The sequence below is a fragment of the Zalophus californianus genome, chromosome X, assembly GCF_009762305.2.
Source record: "Zalophus californianus isolate mZalCal1 chromosome X, mZalCal1.pri.v2, whole genome shotgun sequence".
NCBI lineage: Eukaryota > Metazoa > Chordata > Mammalia > Carnivora > Otariidae > Zalophus > Zalophus californianus.
The window spans coordinates 78,197,997-78,223,421 of record NC_045612.1 but is presented as its reverse complement, the minus strand read 5'-3'; positions in this window follow the sequence as shown (position 1 = coordinate 78,223,421).

Genomic DNA, 25,425 nt, shown 5'->3' with positions numbered 1-25,425 from the left:
TTCTATACCTTTTGATGGCTGAGGAAATTTCCATCATATATATATATATATATATATATATATATATATATGTACATACACACACACACACACACACACACACATACACCACATTTTATTTTGTTTTACTTTATTTTATTTTTATTTTTTATTATGTTAAGTTAGCTACCTGTAAGTACATCATTAGTTTTTTAAGTAATATGTAATGATTCATTAGTTTCATATAAAACTAAAAAAAAAAGTTGTTCATCACAACACATGTCCTCCTTAATACCCATCAACCAGTTACCACATCCCCCAACACCACTCCCTTCTGTAACCCTCAGTTTGTTTCCTGAAGTCAAGAGTCTCTCATGGTTTGTCTCCCTCTCTGATTTCTTCCCATTCAGTTTTCCCATCCATCCCCAATGATCCTCTGTGCTATTCCTTATATTCCACATATGAGTGAATCCATATCATAATTGTCTTTCTCTGATTGACTTCTTTCACTTACTGTAATACCCTCCAGTTCAATCCATGTCAGTGCAAATGGTGGGTATTCATCCTTTCTGATGGCTGAGTAATATCCCATTGTATATATGAACCATAACTTCTTTCTCCATTCTTCTGTTGAAGGGCATCTCATCTCCTTCCACAGTTCGGCTATTGTGGACATTGCTGCTATGAATATTGGGTTGCAGGTGCCCTTTCCTTTCATAAAAACTGTTTCTTTGGGGTAAATACACAGTAGTGCAAATGCTAGGTTGTAGGGTGGTTCTATTTTTAACATCTTGAGAAACCTCCATACTGTTTTCCAGAGTGGCTGTACTAGCTTGTATTCCCACCATCAGTGTAAGAGGGTTCCCCTTTCTCCAAATCCTCACCAACCCTGGTTGTTTCCTGTCTTGTTAATTTTAGCCATTCTAACTGGTGGAAGGTGGTATCTCATTGTGGTTTTGATTTGTATTTCCCTGATGGCTAGTGATGGTGAACATTTTTTCATATGTCCGTTAGCCATTTAAATGTCTTCTCTGGGGAAGTGTTTGTTCATGACTTCTGCACATTTCTTGACTGGATTATTTGTTCTTTGGACATTGAGTTTGAGAAGTTCCTTATATATCACAGGTACCAGCCCTTTATCTATAACGTCATTTGCAAATATTTCTCCCATTCCGTGGGTTATCTCTTAGTTTTGTTGACTGTTTCCTTTGCTGTGCAGAAACATTTTATCTTGATGAAGTCCCAAAAGTTCATTTTTGCTTTTTTTCCCTGTGGCCGATGTCAAAGTTGTTACTGCCTATGTTCTCCTCTAGGATTTTGATGGATTCCTGGCTCACATTTAGGACTTTCATCCATTTTGAGTTTATTTTTGTGTATGGTTTAAGAGAATGATCCAGTCTGATTCTTCTGCGGGTGGCTGTCCAATTTTCCCAACACCATTTATTGAAGAGACTGTCTTTTTCCATTGGATGTTCTTTCTTGCTTTGTTGAGGATTAGTTGACCATAGAGGTGAGGGTCCATTTCTGTATTCTCTATTCTTATTCTTTTCCATTGGCCTACGTGTCTGTTTGTGTGTCAATACCATGCTGTCCTGGTGATCACAGTTTGTAATATAGCTTGAAGCCAGGGAATGTGATGCCCCCAGCTTTGTTTTTCTTTTTCAATATTCCCTTGGCAGTTCAGGGTCTTTTCTGATTCCATACAAATTTTAGGATTGTTCTAGCTTCTTGAAAAATGGCAATGGTATTTTAATAGGGATGGCATTGAGAAGTGTAGATTGCTCTGGGCAGCACAGACATTTTCGCAATGTTTATTCTTCCAATCCCTGAGCATGGAATGTTTTTCTATCACTTTGTGTCTTCCTCAATTTCTTTCATAAGTTCTATAGTTTCTAGAGTACAGAACCTTTACCTCTTTGGTTAGGTTTCTTCCTAGTATCTTATGGTTTTTGGTGCCATTGTAAATGGAATTGATTCCTTAATTTCTCTTTCTTCAGTCACATTGTTAGTTTATAGAAATGCAACTGACCTATGCATTGATTTTGTATCCTGCCACGTTGCTGAATTGATATATGAGTTTTAGCAATATTGGGGTGGTCTTTTGGGTTTTCCACATAAAGTATCATGTCACCTGCAAAGAGAGAAATTTTGACTTCTTCTTTGACAATTTGAATGCCTTTTATTTCTTTTTGTTCTCTGACTGCTAAGGCTAGGACTTCTCGTACTATGTTGAACACCAGTGGTGAGAGTGGGTATCTCTGTTGTGTTCCTGACCTTAAGGTAAAAGCTCTCAGTTTTTCCCCATTGAGAATGATATTCGTCATGGGCTTTTCATAGATGGCTCTTATGATATTGAGGTATGTTCCCTCTATCCCTATACTTGGAAGAGTTTTAATCAGGAAAGGGTGCTGTATTTTGTCAAGTGCTTTTTTTGCATCAGTTGAGAGGATCATATGGTTCTTGTTTCTTCTTTTGTTAATGTAATCTATTACGTTGATTGGTTTGCAAATGTTGAACCACACTTGCATCCCAGGAATAAATCCCACATGGTCGTGGTCAATAATCCTTTCAATGTACTGTTGGATCCTATTGACTGGGATCTTGTTGAGTATTTTGGCATCCATATTCATCAGGGATATTGGTCTGTAATTTTCCTTTTTGATGGGGTCTTTTGGACTCATGAAATGAGTTTAGAGGTTTTCCTTCGGTTTCTACTTTTTGAAACAGCTTCAGTAGTTTAGGTATTATTTCTTCTTTAAATGTTTGGTAGAATTGTACTGGGAAGCCATCTGGCCCTTGACTTGTTCTTTGGGAAGTTTTTGATTACTGCTTCAATTTCCTTGCTGGTTATGGGTCTGTTCAGATTGCCTGCCTCTTCCGATTTCAGTCTTGGTAGGTTATAAGTTTCCAGGAATGCATCCTTTTCTTCCTGATTGCCTAATTTTTTGGCATATAGCTGCTGGTAATAAGTTCTAACAACTGTCTCTATTTCCTTGGTATTAGTCATGACCTCTCCACTTTCATTCATAATTTTATTAATTTGTGTCCTTTCTCTGTTCTTTTGGGTAAGTCTGGCCAGAGGTTTATTGATCTTATTAGTTCTTTCAAAGAACCAACTTCTAGTTTTACTAGTTCTACTGTTTTTCTAGTCTCTATTTCATTGATTTCTGCTCTAATCTTTATTATTTCTCTTCTGCTTGGTTTAGGCTTTATTTGCTGTTCTTTCTTCAGGTCCTTTAGGTGTAAGTTTAACTTGTGCATTTGGCATTTTTCTGATTTTTTGAGAGATACTTGGATGACTTTGTACTTCCCTCTTAGGATCGCCTTTGCTGTTTCCCAGAGGTTTTGGACCAATTTCTTTTCATTTCCATTGGTTTCAATGAATTGTTTAAGTTTTTCTTTAATTTCCTGGTTGACCCATTCATTCTTTAGCAGGATGCTCTCAAACTCCAAGTGTTTGATTTCCTTCCAAATTTCTTCTTGTCATTGAGTTCCTGTTTCAAAGCATTGTGGTCTTAAAATATGCAGGGAATAATCTCGATCTTTTGCTATCTTTCGAGACCTGACTTGTGTCCCAGTATGTGATCTATTCTGGAGAAAGTTCCATGTGCACTCGAGAAGAATGAGTATTCTGTTTTCTTAGGATAGAATGTTCTGTATATAACTACAAAGTCCATCAGGTCCAATTTGTCATTCAAAGCTCTTGTCTCTTTGTTGATCTTCTGCTTAGATGATCTGTCTATTGCTGTGAGTGAAGTGTTGAAGTCTCCTACTATTAATGTCTTATTATCTATAGGTTTCTTTATTTTGGTTATTAGTTGGTTTATGTAATTGGTTGCTCCCATGTTGGGGTCATAGATATTTACCATTGTTAGATCTTCTTGTTGGGTAGACCCTTTCAGTATGATATAGTGTCCTTCTACTTTTACTAGTCTTTGGTTTAATATCTAATTTGTCTGATACGAGGATTGTTATCCCAGCTTTCTTTTGAAGTCCATTGGCATTGTAAATTGTTCTCCATCAAACTCACTTTCAATCTGGAGGGGCTTTTAGGTTCAAAATGAGTCTCTTGTTGACATAATATAGATGGGTGCTGCTTTTTTATTTAATCTGAAACCCTGTGTCTTTTCATGGGAGCATTCAGCCCATTTTCATTTGGAGTAACTATTGAAAGACATGAACTTAGTGCCTTTGTATTGCCTGTAAAGATCCTGTTTCTGTAGCTTGTCTCCATTACTTTCTGTTTTATATTATTCTTGGGGTCTCTCTTTGCATACAGAATCTCCCTTAATATTTCTTGCAGGGCTGGCTTGGTGGTCACGACTTCTTTCAGTTTCTGCCTTTCCTGGAAGCTTTATATCTCTCCATCCTTTCTGAATGACAGCCTTACTAGACAAAGTATTCTTGGATGCATGTTCTTCTCATTTAATATCCTGAATATGTCTTGCCAGCCCTTTCTGACTTGCCAGGTTTCTGTGGATAGGTCTCAGGTTATTCTGATGTTCCTCCCTCCATACATAAGGAACCTCCTTTCCCTACTCTCAGGATAGTTTCTTTGGCTGTAAGATTTGCAAGCTTCACTATTATATGTCAGGGTGTTGGTGTATTTTTATTGATTTGAGAGGGATCCTCTCTAACTCTTGGACATGAATGCTTGTTTCCTTCCCCAAATTAGGGAAGTTCTCAGCTATGATTTGCCCAAATATACCTTCTAGCCTCCTCTCTCCCTCCACCCCCTCAGGGATCCCAATAATTCTGACATTAGAACTTTTCATGGAATCAATCTCTCCAAGCCTTTCTTCACGGGCTATTGGCTGTCTATTTCTGTTTTCCTCAACTTCTTTCCTTTACATCAGCTTATCTTCTAGATCACTTTTTCGCTCTTCTGCCTTATTGACCCTAGCTGTTAGATTATCCAGTTTAGATTGGATCTCATTCATAGCATTTTTAAGTTCAGCCTGATTAGATCTCATTTCTGCCCTTGGAGATTCTATATTGTCACTTATGCTTTTTAAAGCCTAGCTATTAATTTTATGATTTCTATCCTGAATTCTATCTCTGACACCATATTTACATTCATATCAATTAACTCTGTGGCAGAGAACACTGCCTCTGCTTCTTTTTTGTTTAAGTTTCTTCCTCTTGTCATTCTGTCCAGAGAACGATGTGTGGGTGAATGAACAGAGTCCAAAATATCAACCATGACCCAAACAAGATGGGCCCTAGCAAAATCTTGAGTGGTTGGAAACTACCACAGAAAAACAAAGCCAAAATGAAACACAAGAATAATTTTTTTTAAAAAAAGGGGGGGAGGGAAGAGGGACTATAATCTGGCTATTTGGACAAAGTGGGGTCTTCCACTTGTTCCTGAGTGAATTTTGGTCCCTGTCTTAGAAGACACTACATCCCAAAATTGCAAGGAAAGTAAAACACACACACACATATATATATAAAGATAAAATTGAAAAGAATGAAAAAAGGACTAAAATCAAGCATATATCTATAAAAAAGTATAGATGTGAAAAAATACAAGTTAAAAAGTGACTATGAAACATAAGTTGGTATAATAGGCAGCTAGTTGAAATGAGAAAAGGGTAAAAGGATAAAAAGCATAAGAAAAAGGAAAAAAGAAAAGAAGAATTTTATCTGAAAAATAAATGAGTCTTGAGGGTACACCTGGAGCTCAATATACAATTTTCCCCTGGCATTGGAATTTTACAGTCTTGTGGGATCCATAGGTTTGTTTTCCATCTGTTCTTCCAGACTGTCTTCTCGAGGAGGGGCCTGCTGCAGTGTTTCTCCAGTATCCCTGCCTGGGGGGAGTTGTCCCACCCCCTTTCAGGGGGATGGGCTCCGTGCAAACTGGTCCCCCCATGTAGCTTTTGTTCCCTAGAGGCTTTGCGTGCCTCTTCAGAGGATCAGAGCAAAAATGGCTGTGCCCAAGCTTCTGGCCCAGAGCAGAAAGATGCCCTTCTTTAATAAACCCTCCAGGACAGTCTTCTCTTCTGTATGTGCCAAAAACTGCAGCCTCCCAAAGTGCACTCCCACTGCAACTCTCTCAGAGGTAGTCCCAGGGGCCTGGGAGTGCCACTGCCCTTTGTGACTCTAGAACTGTAAGGGGTCATAGGCTTGTAGTCTTACCTGAAGCTCCTGGATCATGTCTGGGTGCCGCCCTAATGTCCTTTCTGGGCCGCTACTGCCCTGAGAGCTTTTGCCCAGTCACAGGCGCAGGTTTCAGTCTTTTTCATGCTGCTCAGGACAAGAGCAATTACCAACTGGCCCTGACCTTGGTTTATGGTGACCTAAGCTGAGAGTCACTTCCTGGGCTCTCTGACCATAACCCATTTCCTGGCTCCACTGATTGGGCACTGTACTGGTTCAGGCATCCCCATTCAATCTGTGACTCCTCAAATGTGGAGACCACAATGCCCTACCTAGAATTCAGCCTTTTCATTCCCAGATCCCCTTTCAGAGAGGGATGTCTCTCACTAGAGCAGATTTCTAAGGTTTCCAATTTTGTGCTCTAGTGTTCTATCACTTTCCAGGAGCCAGTTTATGAAGGCTCCCTCCCACTTCTGTTTATCTTTCCATATCTCCTCACAGACTCATGACTCTGCATGTCCTACCTTGCAAAAAGCAGTCACTTTTCTGCTTGTAGAGATCTAGATATGTATTCTTAAATCTCAGGCTGATTTTGTGGGTGTGCAAAATGGTTTTATAGATATCCAGTTAAATTCAGGGGACCAGTTGAAACAGGGTCCCCTACTCCTCTGTCATCTTGCCTCCCTATACAACAACTTCTTTATCCATTCATCTTTTGATGGACATCTGGGCTTTTTCCATAATTTGGCTATTGTGGACACTGCTGCTATAGACACTGAGGTGCAGGTGCCCCTTCTTTTCACTACCTCGGTACCTTTGGGGTAAATACCCAGTAATGCAATTGCTAGGCCATAAAGCAGCTCTATTTTTAATGTCTTGAGGAACCGCCATACTGTTTTCCAGAGTGGCTGTACCAGCTTGCATTCCCACCAGCAGTGTAAGAGGGCCGCCTTCTCTGCATCCTTGCCAACATTTGTTGTTTCCTGACTTACTAATTTTAGCCATTCTTACTGGTGTGAGGTGATATCTCATTGTGATTTTGATTTGTATTTCCCTAATGTCAAATGATGTTGAGCGTTTTTTCGTGTGTCTTTTAGCCATCTGAATGTCTTCTTTGGAAAAATGTTCTGCCCATTTCCTAACTGGATTATTCAATTTTTTAGGTGTTGAGTTTGATAAGTACTTTGAAGATTTTGGATACTAGCACTGTATCTGATAAGACATTTGCAAGTATCTTCTCCCATTCCACAGGTTGCCTTTTATTTTTGTTGACTGTTTCCTCTCCTATGCAAAAGGTTTTTATCTTGATGAATTCCCAATAGTTCATTTTTGCTTTTGTTTCCATTGTCTTTGGAAAAGGGTCTAGCAAGAAGTTGCTGTGGCCAAGGTCAAAGATGTTGCCTGTATTCTCTTCTAGGATTCTGATTGATTCCTGGCTCACGTTTAGGTCTTCTATTATGAATTTATTTTTGTGTATTGTGTAAGAAAATGGTCCAGTTTCATTCTTTTGCATGTAGCTGTCCAATTTTCCTAACACCATTTGTTGAAGAGACAGTCTTTTTTCCATTCGATATTCTTTCCTTTTTGTGAAGGATTAGTTGGCCATACAGTTGAGAGTCCATTTCTGGGTTCTCTATTCTGTTCCCTTGATCTTTGTGTCTGTTTTTGTGCCAGTACCATGTTGCTTTGATGATCAGAGCTTTGTAATGCAACTTGAAGTCCGGAATTGTGAAGATGTCAGCTTTGATTTTCTTTTTCAATGTTCCTTTGGCTAATATGGGTCTTTTCTGGTTCCATAAAAATTTTAGGATTATTTGTTCAGCTCTGTGAAAAATGTCAATCATCTTTTGATAGGGATTGCATTAAATGTGTGGATTGTTTTGGGTAGCATAGACATTTTCACAGTATTTGTTTCTCCAATCCATGAGCATGGAATTTTTTCCCCATTTCTTTGTGTCTTCCTCGATTTCTTTCATAAATGTCCTATAGTTTTCAGAGTACAGATCCTTTACCTTACAGACTTATTTTAGAACTAAAGACACCTGCAGATTGAAAGTGAAGGAATGGAGAATCATCTCTCATGCTAATGGACCTCGGAAAAAAAACCTGAGTAACAATACTTATATCAGACAAACTATATTTTAAAGCAAAGACTGTAACAAGAAATGAAGAAGGACATTATATCATAATTAAGATATCTGTCCACCAAGATCTAACAATTGTAAATATTTATGCCCCTAACTTGAGAGCACCCAAATATATAAGTCAACTAATAACAAACTTAAGGAAACTCATCAACAATAATACAATAATAGTAGGGGATTTTAACACCCCAGTTTTAGCAATAGAAGATCTCATTATCTCATGGTCTCATCTCAGGTGAAAACAACAAGGAAACAAAGGCTTTGAATGACACCCTGGACCAGATTGACCTAACAAATATATTCAGAACATTTTATCCTGAAGCAGCAGAATACACATTCTTTTCAAATGCACATGAAACATGCTCCAGAGTAGATCACATACTGGGTCACAAATCAGCCCTCAAAAGTACAGAAAGATTAACATTATGCCATGTATATTCTCAAACCAAAACACTATGAAGCATGAAAACAACCATAAGAATAAAATTTAGAAATAACACAAATACATGGATGTTAAAGAACCTCCTATTAAGTAATGAATGGGTTAACCAGGAAATTAAAGAAATTTATTTTTTTAAGATTTTATTTATTTTTTTGACAGAGAGAGACACAGTGAGAGAGGGAACACAAGTGGGGTAGTGGGAGAGGGAGAAGCAGGCTTCCTGACAAGCAGGAAGCCTGATGCAGGACTCAATCAACAGGACCCTGGGACCATGACCTGAGCCAAAGGCAGATGCTTAATGACTGAGCCACCCAGGTGCCCTAAAGAAGAAATTTAAAACGTATATTGAAGTAAATGAAAATGAAAACATAACAGCCCGATACCTTTGGGATGCAACAGAGGCAGTCATAAGAGAGAGGTATATTGTAATACAAGTCTACCTCAACAAAAGATAATTCTCAAATACGCATTAACCTTACCTGTAAAGGAACTAGGAAAGGAACAGCAAATAAAGCCTAAAGCCAGCAGAAGAATGGAAACAGTAAAAATTAGAGCAGAAAAAAATGATATAAAAACAAAACAAATAGTAGAATGAATTAATGAAACTAAGAACTGGTTCTATGAAAGAATTAGTAAAATCAATAAACCCTTAGCCAGAGTTATGAAAAAGAAAAGAGAAGGAACCAAAATAGTTAGATCAGGAATGAAAGTGGAGCGTTCACAACAAACAGCACAGAAAAACAAACAATTATAAGAGAATACTATGAACAATTATATACCAACAAACTGGGCAAACTGGAAGAAATGGGTAAATTCCTAGAAACCTACAGACTACCAAAACTAAAACAGGTGGAAATAAAAAATTTGAACAGACCATTACCAGCAAAGAAATTGACTCAGTAATCAAAACTCTCCCAATAAACAAAAGTCCACTGTCAGATACCCAGGGGAATACTACCAGACATTTAAAGAGTTAATGCCTATTATCCTCAAAATGTTCCAAAACATAGAAATGGAAGGAAATATTCCAAATTCATTTTGCAAAGGCAGCATTACCATGATTCTAAAACCAGACAAAAACCCCACTAAAAAGGAGAATGACATGAATGCAAAAATTATCAATAAAATACTAGAAAATCAAACTCAACAGTACATTAAAAGAATTATTCAACACGATTAAGTGGGAGTTATTCCTGGGCTGCAGGGTTGGTTCAACATTTGCAAATATATCAACGTGATACACCAGATTAATAAAAGAAATGTTAAGAACCGTATGTTCCCCTCAATCACTGACATGTTCCCCTCAATCCCTTCACTGACAAAATACAGCATCCTTTCCTGATGAAATCCCTCTAAAATGTAGGGATAAATGGAATATATTTCAACATCATAAAGGCCATATACAAAAGACTCACAGCTAATAACATCCTCAATGGTGAAAAACTGAGAACCTTTCCCCTATGGTCAGGAGGAATACAAGGATGTTTACTCTCACCATTACTATTTTACATAATACTTGAAGACTTAGCCTCAGCAGCCAGACAACAAAAAGAAATAAAAGGCTTTCAAATTGGCAAGGAAGAAGTCAAACTTTCACTCTTTTCAGATGACATGGTACTTTATGTATAAAACCCAAAAGACTCCACCAAATAATTGCTAGAGGTAATACATGGATTTAGCAATATTGCAGGATATAAAATCAATGTTCAGAAATCTGTTGCATTTCTATACAACAATTACGAAACAGAAAAAAAAGATATTAAGGACTCTATCCCATTCACAAGTGAACTGAAAACCATAAGATACCTAGGAATAAACCTAAATAAAGAGGTAAAAGATCTGTATTCTTAAAAATATAGAACACTTATGAAAGAAATTGAAGAGGATACAATGAAATGGAAAACATTCCATGCTCATGAATTGGAAGAAAAAACATTGTGTAAAATGTCTATACTACCCAAAGCAATCTACACATTTAATACAATCCTTAGTAAAATACCACCAGCATTTTTCACAGAACTAGAACAAACAATCCTAAAACTAGTATGGAACCAGAAAAGACCCCAAATAGCCAAAGCAATCCTGCAAAAGAAAAAACTGGAGACATCACAATTCCAGACTTCAAGCTATATTACAAAACTGTAATCATAGAGACAGTATGGTACTGGCACAAAAACAGACACATAGATCAATGGAACAGAATAGAGAACCCAGAAATGGACCCACAACTATATGGTCAACTAATCTTCAACACAGCAGGAAAGAATATCCAGTGGAAAAAAGACAGTGTCTTCAACAAATGGTGTTGGGAAAATTGGACAGCCACATGCAGAAACATGAAACGTTCTTACACCACACACACACACACAAACCCTCAAAATGGATGAAAGACCTAAATGTGAGACAGGAAACCATCAAAATCCTAGAGGAGAACATGGGGAGAATCTTCTTTGACCTCTGCCATAGCAACTACTTATTAGAAACGTTGTTGGCGGCAAAAAGGGAAACAAAAGCAAATATAAACTATTGAGACTTCAAGATGAAAAGCTTCTGCACAGTGAAAGCCAAAAGGCAAACTATGGAATGGGAGAAGATATTCGTAAATGACATATGATAAAGGGTTGGTTAGTATCCAAAATCTATAATGAACTTACTCCAAAAAAAATAATAATAATAACCCAGTTAATAAATGGGCAGAATACATGAATAAACATTTTTCAAAAGAAGACATCAGATAGCTAACAGATACATGGAAAGGTGCTCAACATCACTCATCATTAGGGAAATATAAATCAAAACCATGATGAGATACCACCTCACACCTGTCAAATGGCTAAAATTAACTCTACAATAAACAACAGGTGTTGGTGAGGGTATGGAGAAAGGGGAACCTTTTTTCACTGTTGGGAATACAAACTGGTACAGTCACTCTGGAGAACAGTTTGGAGGTTCCTCAACAAGTTAAAAATAGAACTACCCTACAATCCAGCAATTACACTACTAGGCATTTACCCAAAGGATACAAAAATACTGATATGAAATGATACACGCACCTCATGTTTATAGCAGCATTATCAACAATAGCCAAACCATGGAGAGAGCCCAAATGTCCATTGACTGATGAATGGATAAAGAAGAGCTGGTATAGAGAGGTAAGGCAAGACAGAGGAAGAGTAGGGGACCTCATTTCATCCAGTCCCTTGAATTTAGCTGGATATCTATCAAACCATGATGAATACACATGAATTCAGCCTGAGATTTAAGAAAATATATATGAACTCTATGAGAAGAAAAGTGACCCCTTTTTGCAAGCTAGGAGGTGTGGAGTCATGAATCTGCAAGGAGATATCAGAAGATAAATGGAAGGGGGAGGGAACTTCCATAAGCTGGTAACTGGAAAGTGATGTAACACCGGAGCACAAAATTGGAACCCTTAGAAAACTGCTCGAGTGAGAGACATCCCTTTCAGAAAGGGGCTCAGGGGATGAAAAAGGCAGATTTTAGGTGGGTCTTATAATCCCAGGAGACACAGAAAGAAGGGGCTTGACTGAACTGATAGAGTGCCCAAGCAGTGGAGTTGCAAAACTGGTGATGGTCAGCCAGCCCACAAGGGACTCTCAGCTTGGGTCACCATAAAGGGTGAGACAGGCCAGTTGGGTGACCAACCTGCCTGAGCACCCTGAAAAGGACTGGAACGTGTGGGCCATTTACCATCCCCTTGGAGGAGCGAAATGACTGTGCCCATGACCAGGCAACAACTCTCAGGAAAAAACAGTAGGGTGGCACCCAGCCATGAACCGGGAGCAGTGCAGCAGGATGCATGCACAACCCCACAACCACTCGCAGTTGCTAAGACACAAAGGGCAGTGACACTTGCAGGTCCCTGGGACTCACCCCAAGAGGATTGCAGTGGGCTTGAACCCCAAGAGTCAGCAGAGTTTGGAACACACAAAATTGAAAACGGTTTGTCCCAGAGGGTTTATTGAAGAGGGGGGACCTCAAACTCCCACCTCTGGGCCAGAGATCCAGGCTCAGTGAATTTTGCTCTGATCCTCTGAGGAGGCACGGAAAGCCTCCAGGGAGCAAAAGTCACATAGAGGACCAGCTTCCACTGAGCCCATCCCCTGACAAGAGGTGGGGCAACCCACCCAGGAAAAGACCCCTGAGAAGAAGCACAGCAGGCCCCTCCCCCAGAAGAGAGACTGGAAGAACAGGTGGACCACAGGCTTATGGATACCGCAAGACTGTAAAACTCCAGCATCAGGGGAAAATAGTATATTGAGCTCCAGGTGTTCTTTCACGACTCATATCTTTCAGTCTAAAATTTTCCATTTATTTATTGTTAACTTTTTCCCATTTCAACTAGATTTTTATTTTACCAACTTATGTTTTTAAGTCACTTTTAACTTTTATTTTTTACATCTACATTTTATTGATATATGCTTCATTTTAGTCCTTTTGTGACTCTACTCTCTGTGTGTGTGTGTGTGCGTGTGTGTGTGTGTTTTGCCTTCTTTGCAATTTTAGGATATAGTGTCTTCTAACACAGAGACCAAAATTCAATCAGGAACAAGTGGATCACCCTCCTTTGTCCCTCATGCAAGATTATAGTCCCTCTTTCCCCCTCTTTTTTCATTGTTTTGTTTCATTTTGGTTTTGTTTGCTTTTCTATGGTGGCTTCTGAACAGGTTGGATTAACTAGGGTGTATTTTGCTTAACTAGGGTGTATTTTGCTTGGGTCGTGATTGATATTGTGGACTCTGCTCATTTGCTCACCTATCCTTATCTGGGTAAAATGATTAGAAGGAGGAATTCACAGCAAAAGAAAGAACCAGAGGCAATATTTTCTGCCACAGAGCTAATCAATATGGATATAAGTAAGATGTCAGAAATGGAATTCAGGATAGCAATTATAAATTGCTTGAAATAGGCTTGAAATAAGTATAAATGACAATACAGAATCTCTAAGGCAAGAAATGAGATTTAATCAGGCTGAACTTAAAAATACTATGAATGAGCTGCAGTCTAAATTGAATGCTCTAACAGATAGGGTCAATGAGGCAGAAGAGAGAAAAAGTGATCTAGAGGACAGACTGATGGAGAGGAAGGAAGTTGAGGAAAAGAGAGAAAGACAATAACCCATGAAGAAAGGATTTCAGCAATTAATGATGCCATGAAACGAACCGATGTCAGAATCATTAGGGTGCCTGAGGGGGTGGAGAGAGAGAGAGAGAGAGTGCCAGAAGGCATATTTGAGAAAATCATAGCTGAGAACTTCCCTAATCTGGGGAAGGAAATAAACACTCACATCCAAGAGGCAGGGAGGACTCCTCCCAAAATAAATAAAAATAGATCAACACCCCAACATATAATAGTGAAGCTTGCAAACATAAGAGCCAAAGACAATGTAAAGCCTGGTAAAATTTGTCAGAATCAACTTTTTCAGAACATAAGAAGTTAATCAAAGGTTTTCAGCAACTCTTGTTTGATGATGTTTATTCAAGCAATACAACCGAATCTCATTAAGAATAGTGAGCTTTGTGGTACTTTAATTTTTCCTTGTCTTTATGGAGGGACAAATTTTTGCAGGTCCTTACTGCCCACCCTTTTAACTGACATTATCCTATGCAATTACCCTTTAAATTGGTTAAGAGAGGAAAAAATAAACAAATATGTAATTATGGTCTCTATTATCATTACCAACATAATTACATTTACTGGCGCTGTTAATTTTTTCATGTGGATTCTAATTAGTATCTGGTGTCACTCTTTTTTCAGCCTGAAGAACTTCCCTTTGTATTTTTTGTAAGGGATGTCTTCAAGCAATAAATTATCTCCGTTTTTGTTTATCTGGGAATGTCTTAATTTCTCCTTCATTTTTGAAGGATAAGTTTATCATATATACAATCTTGTTTGGCAGTTAATTTTCTTTGTTTATGGAAGTCTAAATTAGCATACAATGTTATATTAGTTTCAGGTGTATGACATATTGATTCACAACACTATACATTATTTTCTTTCTGCATTTTGACTATGTCATACTACTGCCCCTATTGTTTCTCTAAGTCAGCTGTTAACCTTGCGATTTGCTTGTATGTGATGAGTCATTTTTCTTTTGCTCTTTTCAAGAGGCTTTGTCTTTATTTTTGGAAGTTTTATTACAATATGTTTAGACTTTTTAAAAATTTATTATACATGAAGTTCATTGATCATCTTGGATGTACAGATTAATGTTTTTATCAAAATTAGGACAATTTCAGCTATTATTTTTTTCAAATATTCTTTCTTTTCCTTTCTCTTTCTCTTTCTCTTTCTCTTTGTCTTTGTCTTCTGGGACTCCAATTATGTATACCCTTGATGGTGTCCCATAGGCCTCTTTATTCTTCATTCTTTTTTCTTCCTGTTTCTCAGACTGGACAATCCCAATTGATGTATCTTCAAGTTTGTTCTCTCTTCTGTCAGTTCAAATCTTCCTCTGAGCACCACTAATAAATTTTTCATTTCAGTTATATAACTTTTCAACTCCAGAATTTTTATTTTGTTCTTTATTAGACTTTAATTCTCTTTATCAATAGTCTCTATTTAGTGTGACATTGTTCTAATACATTGTTTTTTAGTTATGTGAACATATTTAAAATAGCTTATTTTAACTCTTTGGCTAATAAGTCCAAATTCTTCCTCAGGGACAATTTCTATTAAACACTTTTTTCTTTGTATAGATCATACTTGGTCTTTTTGGTCTTTTTGTTTTTTGCTTTTTCTTTTTTTTCTGCATGAGTCATATTTTTTTGTCAAAAAAATGGCCTTTTAACTAATACAATGTGGCAACTCTGGAAATCAGATTTTCTCTCTTTTCTAGGGTTTGTTGTTATAGTTGTTGTGTTTTTGTTGTTGTTATTGTTTTAACTGGCTTTCTTCAACTAACTTCTTTGATATACATGGCTATTGAGGTCTCTGCACGGCTAACTTAATGGTCAGCTAATTATTGGATAGAGATTTCCTTAAATGCCTGGAACTAATTTGTTTTCCAGCTGTCGCCAAAGATCTCAGTGTATATGTTGGAGGGAGCCATCAACACTTAGGCAGGCAGTTTTCAATTCTGCCTTAGTTTTCATGTTCAGCTTGTGAAAAGCCTCAAAGTCAGCCGAAGTGAGAGATTAAGGCATTCTAATGTCTTTCTGCTCAAATAAAGAATACAGCATAAATAAACGAAACATAAAACAAACAAAATCAATAGAGGAAATCAACAAAACCCAAAGGTTGTTCCTTGAAAAGTTCAAGAAAATTGGCAAACCTTTACCTCAAGTGACTAAAAAAAAAAGAAAACTCAAATTACTAAAATTAGGAATAAAAGAGGGGACATTAATACCAATTTTACAGAAATAAAAAGAATTATAAGGGAATACTATGAAAAATTGTATGCCAAAAAATTAGATGACCTAGATGAAATGGACAAATTTCCATGAAGACACAAAGTACTGAAAATGATGCAAGAAAAAATAGAAAATCCTAATAGACATGTAAAGAGATTGAATTAATAATCTAAAGTCTTATTACAAAGAAAAGCCTAGAATGATATGACTTCCTTAGTGAATTCTACCAAAAGTTTAAAGAAGAATTAACATCAGTTCTTCAAAAACTCTTCCAAAAAATGGAAGGGGACCCCCCCTCAACTCATTTTATGAGGCCAATACTACTATGATACAAAACCTAGGTAAAGGCATTGCAAGAAAATACAAATACAGATGAATTTCTCTTATGAAAATAAACACAAAAATTCTCATCAAAATACTAGCAAGCAAAATCTAGCAGCTTATAAAAAGGTTTAGACATCATGACAAAAGTGGAATTTATTCTAGAAATGAGGGGTTAGTTTAACATACAAAAATCAGTCAATGCAATACACTATATAATAAAAGACAAAAGCTATCAAATGATCATCTCATAAACACAGAAAAAAAACCTGACAAAATCCAATACTCTTTCATGACAAAAATATTCAATGAATTAGGAATAGAAAGAGACTTTCTCAACATGATATAAAGGGTGTCTAGCAAAAACCCAGCTAACATCATACTCAATGGCCTGCCAAGGAAACAGTTAAAACATCTAGTATATAGAGTGTTGAGAACTGGGACGAAGAAAAGGTTGGAGCCATAAGATATAAGGCTTTGAATGCCAGGTTGAGAAAATTAGTCTTGATTTCATAAATAGTGACTTCACGAGAGGCATAGCCTGAGCAGTTGGGTGAGTTCTAAAGAACATTCTGGTGGCTTCAGCTGAGAGAGGAGGCATGGAGTTCAGTGGAGGCTAGGGATGAAGGCCTGATCTGGGACCATGGCAGTTGAGATGGGTAGGAGGGGATGGATTCAAGAGATATTAAAGAGATAGAATCAACAGAATTCGGTAACTGATTAGATGTAGATTCTGAGCAAGAGTCAAGAGTCAATGACAACTCCATTTAAGAGCCTGGTTGGCTGGTAATGCCATTAACTAAAAGGTTGAATTCTTCTAGCTTCAGGAAATAGAAAAAGGAAGTATAGCATCCTCTGCATATCAATCTCTTGAGACATGAATACTATTATTCTTTTGACAGGCAAATTTATTTTCTCAAGGCAAAATTCCTTCCACCTTTCCTCATTGATTTTATTTCCAACTGTTATAATCATTTTCTTTTGCTCTCTTCTGGATATGTTCTCATTTCTGTCACTTTCAGAATGTAAGATATGAACAGAGTGGTGAGGGCAGAGTTGTAGGTTTGGCCAGCAAACCCCGAGGTGGTGAATGAAAAGATTACTCCAGACACCTTAGTAGGAGAAAGGAGAGGGCGTGGGGACCAGATGCTCTAGTGGAGAAAGGTCCAGAGCCAAGCTCTGTCTCCACTTTTATTGTGAACATTATCAATACATCAAGGGAATAAGAAAAACAAAAAGGAGTGCGAAGTTTTAATAATCAGGACAGTAACATAGAGAGTATACTGTGATTAGAACAAGCTATGCTTGTGACTCACATGCAGGCAGGGAGTACGTGACCACCAAAGATAAATGTTTCTCCTAAGCATCTACTCCCCAGATGAGTGCACTGAGCTGCTACAAGGATCCAGCTGTTCAACCCAGAAACTGCAAAGGAGGCCCAGTTTTCCAGACATGTCTTCTTTGCTTTTCAATTAGTCTCACCCAGGGAGGCATATATTTATTAAATCTTATCTAGCCAGGCATTATGAATTCCCACAGGTTTGGAGAGAAAGAGAGCCAGAGTGAAGGAAAGAGAAAGTATGCTCAGACAGTGAGGCCACAGCATAAGGATACGGCCTGAAGTTTAACCATTAACTCAGAGAAGACAATGAGACGAACAACCTGTGGCTATCTTAGCCCATCTATACTATGGTTCTCATGTCAGAGTTTTCTCTATTTTGACAAGGAATCAAAGGCAATAAAGTGGTTTTGGAGCCTTTAGGGTTAAGACAAGGACCTAGTAGTTTGCGGTCCTAACTCTAGCTCAGTCTTATATCATCTAAGGGGTCTTGGGAAATCCTTTTCCATTCCAGGTACTCTTTCCTGCTACAGATGACATTCCATTAGGTTCAAACTTATGAAATTGTTAATACTTGGCTATTTTGACTGGCACAAATAGCAATATCACATGGTTCAACTTAGTACTTTTATCTATTATAATCACATGTTTGCTTACTTAACACGTTTCCATAGCATGTATGCATGTGCATGCATACACACACACACACACACACACACACACCGCTGATAGATTGGCAGCTCCTTTACGGCTGAAACAGTTCTGGATATCTGATGGGAATTACTCTCACCATTGCCAGTTTTGTCTACCAATGTGATGTCACTGAATGTGGAGTTGAAAAAAGATGTGCACAACTGACTCTTGAAAGCTGGTACAAGCTGGCTCTAGCAAACCACTGCTTATCTCTACTTCCCCTACAGCACTAAATGCAGAATCTCAGACTTAGCATGAGGGGGTAATTGTTTGTCAATTTGAAGGTACAATCTCCTTCTGAAGAGTCCAAGCTGCACAGAGAATGGCAGTAATAATGGCAACCATTTTGCCACCTACCTTTACAGTTTTCCAAATATTTTTATATCCATTTCACAGAAGTGATACAGGGCAGGAATTAATATTCTTACCTGATGGATGAAGAAGCTGAGGCCGAGAATTGAGGGAAGTGCCCAAGGTCACACAGTCATCAGCAGGCCAAAACCAGAAAGGCAGGTCTCTGATATAACTCCCAGGAGGGCAGGCAGACACCCTGGATTGGACTATGCTGGACTCTACTTGCTGAAGCTCAAGTCCACCTTGAGCTATAGAGAAGATACTCCCTGATTCTTGAGCCAGGGGATGGAAAACTACAGACCATTTCTATCAGCTGGCCACAATTACTCTGAATAATTGTTGCTGCCATGAACATAACCAGATAAGGCGGAAGCCACATGAAGCCATCTGTACTCTGTATGGTCCTCTGCCAAAGCCATGAACATGCTCAGCCTTGGTATTAAGAAAGAAAGAGAGAGACAGAGAGACAGAGAAAGAGAAAGAGAGAGAGAAAGGCCAACAGAGAGAAAGAGATAAAAAAATTGAGAGATTGAGAGAAGGAAACTGAGATTGATGAGCTGGGAGGATTAAAAGAGTGAATTCCTTTAAGTATGGCAATTTTTAAAAATCCTAAAACACATACACACATCAAAAATAACTCTAAAGTCACTGTGTCTAATAGCTGGGTTGTCACAGTGTAGAGTCTTGCTGTTGGCAAGTAAAAATGGCTTTTGACAAGGACTTGGCAGACAACCAGTGCCAAAACATTTGAGTAATACTACCACCTTGCATTTTTATAGCCTTTTACGATTTTTAAAATGTACTCTCATATGTAGTATTTACTGAATTTTCTAGTAGGAAAAATGAAGATGGTCTCCATTGGAGCACAGGATTGGTGGGAGGGAGGCTGAGTAGGTATTACTGGTCCCAATTAGCAGATGGGAAAATATTCTCAGAGCTGGGGACAGACCAATCCAGGTTATAAAAACTTGCCTGTTACACATTGGCTGCTTCCAGCACAGGCCTGCCCCAAGCCATTTTTTCAACTTCCAGGTGAGTAGAGTTCTTTTTCAGTCTAGCCTACCACTAAGCCTTGCCCCAGAGATGACGTTATAAATACCCTAAAAACGCTTGGCTTTAAGGCTGGGCTACCCTGAAAGCATCCCTCAAGGTGGGGACCCTGAGGAAAGAATTTGATGAGTCCTCTTTTTACAACTTGTAGGCAGATAAATCTCACTTACCAACACAAAAAGCTGCTGGAAACTCATAAAAGCCCAGCCAGACACCAAGGATGAGCCACTGTTATCTCCTTTCCACTCATTTGTTTGATCCCACTGTTCCTCATTTTCCTCCTCATTTTGCACCTGGGCTTCTCATAGCACTTTAGCCTCCTTACTTGGATGATGGTTTTACTCCTGATTATGCATCTCATACCTTAATCTCCTTGTCCAGGTACAGACTGATACAGGTATCCTGTTTCCAGGTGTTTCCAATTTCTGATAAAAGAAACACTTGCCACCCATTCTCTCTGAAGTCTCCATTCCCACCTCTTCTTGGGGTGAAACATTGGACCGCAAGCCTGGATGCTGACAGCTTTGGCTCTCCTGGAATCCTTGTGTGCAGCCACTAACAGGCAATCACATAGCTCAGTGGGAAAATCATGATGGGGTTTTCCCAGTTGCTGAGGTCCTCTACACAGGGAGACCAGGTTGACTAGATTTTCTCCCACTACAGGTCCACACCTACTAAGAATCCAAAGTGAGGCTGCCTATGTGCCAGGGATACAAGGCACAATGACTGCTAAGATTGTCTATCATCTGCATGGGCCAGACACTAGACAGAGAGGCTTTATACATATCATTGGTAATTCCCACAAGGTACAAAAATATTTTTTCCATTTTACAGATGAAGATACTGAGGCTTAGAGAACATCTCACTTATCCATGGTCACATAGCTGGTAGGTCTGGAGCTAAGAATAGGACCCAGATCTGTTTGACTTCAAAACTCATAATACCACTCAGCCTCTAACAGATTTTCAAGAGTAATGACAAAGGACCTGTTAATTTGTCCAAAGTGTTCATACTTGGCAAGTTAAAATGAATGGAATTACCTGATCTATGGTGATAACTTTTTAATCTCTGTTAAAGATTTTATTCCTAAAATATTGTCAGTGTTAAGAGGGTATTAGAGGACATCAAGCAAGGCAACAGCTCCACATCCCTCTGCCTAGATTAGGCCACCCTTGAGAGATTGTGTCTTGTTCTGGGACCCACACTTGAAGAGGGCCACAAACACTGGAGTGTGACCAGGAGGGAGCGAGAAGGCTGGGGAGTGGGCTGAGACCCAGAACACTGAGGAAAGTTGGAAGTACCTGGAACTGTTTAGCCTGGAATGAGTGGACCTCAGGTGACATAAGACAGGTCATGTCATTCTCCACTCCCATCTAATTCAGGACAAGAGCCAAAGTCTTTATGATAGTCTACAAGGCCCTTTCCCATCTCCCCAACCCCAACATTACCTCTGTGACCTCATCTCCCATGATGTTCTCCTCACTAATTCCATTTTATCCACACTGGGCTCCTGGCTGCTCCTGGTATACATTATCTGCTCTTGCCTCAGGACTTTATTTATCTCCTCTCTCAAATGTGACCTGCTCAGTGAGTCCTCTCTTGACCACTTTATTTTAAATTGTAATCTCCTGTCTCTCCCCCTCTATTTCTCTCCATTGTACCTATCACCATCTGACATACTATATGTTTTGTTTATTTATTTGGTTTTTTGTCTGCCCACCCTCCTGCAAAACGGTTATGCCTCACTTTCTTGTACACTGATGCACACTCAGCACCTAGAACAGAACCTGGAATATAATAGCTACTCAATGTTTGCTGAACCAAAGAACACCATCTTTGCCTTCAGATCTGGAAGGGTTGTTATAGGACAGAGAGTAGATAGCAGAAATGATCAAGGAACTAAGATAGGTCAATAGCAGCTTAAAGAACATCTTAGTGGATGGTTACATACAAAAGAATGAAACTGGACCACTTTTTAACACCATACATAAAAATAAACTCAAAATGGATTAAATACCTAAATGTGAGACCTGAAACCACAAAAATCCTAGAAAAGAACATAGGCAGTAATTTCTCTAACACTGGCCATGGCAACCTTTCTCTAGATATATCTAAGGCAAGGGAAACAAAAGCAAAACTAAACTATTGGGACTGTGTCAAAAAAAAAAAAAACAACTTTTGCACAAAGAAACCATTAACAAAACAAAAGGCAATCAGTATACTGAATGGGAGAGGATATTTACAAATGATATATCCAATAAGGGGTTAATACCCCCAAAATATAAAGAACTTTCACAACTCAACACGGGAAAACAAGCAATCCAATTAAAAAATGGGCAGAAGAATGAATAGACTTTTTTTTCCAAAGAAGACATACAGATGGCTAACAGACACATGAAAAGATGTTCAACATCACTCATCATCAGGGAATTGCAAACAAAACCACAATGAGGTATCACCTCACACCTGTCATAATGGCTTAAATCAACAACACAAGAAATAACAAGTGTTGGAGAGGATATAGAGAAAAAGGAGCTCTTGTGCACTGTTGGTGGGAATATAAATCGGTACAGCCACTGTGGAAACAGTATAGAGGTTCCTCAAAAATTAAAAATAGAGAAATCATATGATCCAGTAATTGTAGTACTAGATATTTAGCAAAAGAAAATGAAAACTCTAATTTGAAAAGTTTTATGCACCTCCATGTTTATTGCAGTATTATTTACAATAGCCAAGATAAGGAAGTAACTTATGTGTCACTGATAGGTAAATGGATAAAGATGCAGTGTATATATACAATGGGATATTATGCAACCACAAAAAAGGATGAGTTCTTGCCATTTGTGACAACGTGGATGGACCTAGAGGGTATTATGTAAAGTGAAATAAGTCAGATTGAGTAAGACAAATACCATATGATTTTACTTATATGTGGAATCTAAAACAAAACAAAACAAAACAAATTAGTAAAAACACAAAAAACAGAATCAGACCAGTAAATATGGAGAACAAACTGATGGCTGCAAGAGGGAAAGCGGGTAGGAGAATGGGTAAAATGGGTGAAGAGGAGTGGGAGATAAGGCTTCCAGTTTGGAATAAATGAGGCATGGGAATAAAAGTTATAGCATAGGGAATATAGTCAATGATATTGTGATAGTGTTGTATGGCAACAAATGGTAGTTACACTTGTGGTGAGCATAGCATAACATATAAAGATGTTGAATTGCTCTGTTTATACCTGAAACTAACATTGTCGGTCAATTATAATCAAATAAAGAAAAATTAATTTAAAAAAGAAGGCACGTCTTGGGCATTAAAACTACCCCAGGAATCTAATGCCCGTGGAGGCGAGCAGGAAAAGGACATGTGGTGTAGGAAGAATTTAAGCATCAAAAGTGGAAGGTTAAGAAAAGGACTGCAGCTTGAGATTCTGTTCCCCAGCTTCCTCATTTACAGATGAATAAACTGAGGCTCTGAGAAATCACCCAAACTTCCATCAGTTGCAGGCAGAGCAGGGACTAATATCATGGTGTCCTGCATTTTAGGACAGTGATTTTTTTTTCAATAAGGCTGTATTTTTGTGGCAGCGTGATTTCTAGAAATATTCACATTTGTTTGTGTCTGTTCTCCTTCTATGTCCTTCCCCATTCCCCTGCTTCTTGGAGGTAACCAAGCCCTTGACAGACCTCTTGCAAGAGGGATTTCACAGTGCAGAAAGCAGAAGCAGCCTGAAGTGACCAAATCTATCATTCTCTTATAAAAGTCTGAAAATCCCATTTATTACATACTGTCATAAAGGAAAAGGAAGAGGCACTGGAAAGCCCAAAGAGAAAAAAATAAGAGAGATCCTTATCTCTCCCAGCCCCACCTAGAAAGGAAGAGTTCCTGATTTGGGGGCAGTAGGAACTCAAGCACCGCTTCACTGCAGATCCTTAAGGATGGGGAGGAGATGGCTCTAAGGTACCTAGAGGGAGGTAGAATTTAAGTCCCTAGGGCTCTCAGCTTTCCCTTTCCCACTGCTGGCATGGAAAATGAGGGTGTTAGTGGTGACTGGAATAGGTTAGAGATTAGTTGCCCTTGCCCTAATTTCTGTGTACCATAAGTGTCCCCTGAATTCCAGCGCCACCCTTGAAGGGGGCCCCCAGTCATGACTGACATGGAATTTTTGCTTCCCTGTTAGGATGGGGGGCTTGAAGTCAGAATTTAGCTACAAAACAAAACAAAAAAGGACTATTTATTACATACCCACATCTGAATTTGTGGACAGAGATAGATGCCCATTCCATTTTTGTTTTCTTGAAGAACATAACATTAATTTTAACCCTAGCATTTGTGGCCAGGCAGAGCAGCCACTTCCTGTTAGCAATGGGTGCTGCACAGGAGCTCGGGGAAAACCTCATCAGATGCTCCATGTACTGGGAGAACAATGTGGAAAATATGCTCGGGCATCCAGAGAGAGAAAGTGGAAAAGCAGGAAAGAAACTGAAGGAGCAGAGGAGAGCAGCCTTCAAGAGCCCATAAGACAGCAGTTATTCTCCCAGAGAATGAGACTGTTTCCCACTGTGGCTATTAAGTGATTTACAATTAAATACCTCTTCATGAGGTGGTGCTCCAATTGATGGTCTGAGTGGTGGGAGGCCTGTTCTCCAGGCATAAAGTGCTCATGTTTATTGACTCACTCTGCTATTCATCATGTTTCCCAGGCCACTTATTAGCAGGATTAAGTGGGCCTACCTGGCTGGGAACAATTCCCAGAGATCCAAGGCTGGGGGTGGAAGTGGGGGAAGGAAGTCCTTCCCTGGGCTGACAAGGGCCTCTGATCTGGGCTTGGGGCTGGGAGAGTGGGCTGGGCCCAGTGGAATAAGGAGGCAGCCACAGTTCCTTTTTAGTTTTAGGATGCTCTCATTTTGGGCCTGCTGCTGGGGTCATTGCTGGGATTTACTGTTAGCATCCCTAAGGTGCAACTAACCAGAAGCTTCACTACTAGTATGATAGAAAAATGTAGGAGATTTAGACTCCACTTATCTGTCTGTGTGAACTTTGGCAAGGGCCTTAACCTTTCTGAGGCTCGGTTTTCTCATCTTAAAATGTACATAACAACGTTAACCTTGTAGAGTTAAGGTAAGGATTACACAAGATAATGTGGTTAAAGTGTCTAGTGCCTGCACATATCAATGATATTTTTCATTCAGGGCTTGAGGAATTATTAGCAGTACTCTTTCTTTTCCACCACATCTTCCACCCCTACCTGCCCACTCTGTTTCTCACTTTAACTTACAGTCAATGTTCTGTATTATCATGAGCAAGTCGTTTCACTTTTCCATGGCTCCTTTCCCACCTCTGTAAAGTGGGGATGAGATCATCTGCTCTACCCACCTGCTTCAGGGGCCTTTTAAAAGATAATGGAGATGGAAGTTTGCAGACTAGAAGGTGCTACCCTCAGGTCGCTTGCTTTTATTGGCCAGGTCGGGATCCCAGAAGCCATGCAGCCCATCTAAAGTGTAGGAATTATCCAAAGTAAGAACATGGTCGGTAAGGCCCAGAGCCCAGTGAGGGTGGGGGCAGTGGGGAGCTAGCAGCTTACCCACAGCATCCTCCAAAAGATCTGTACAAAGGTATCTTATCTGT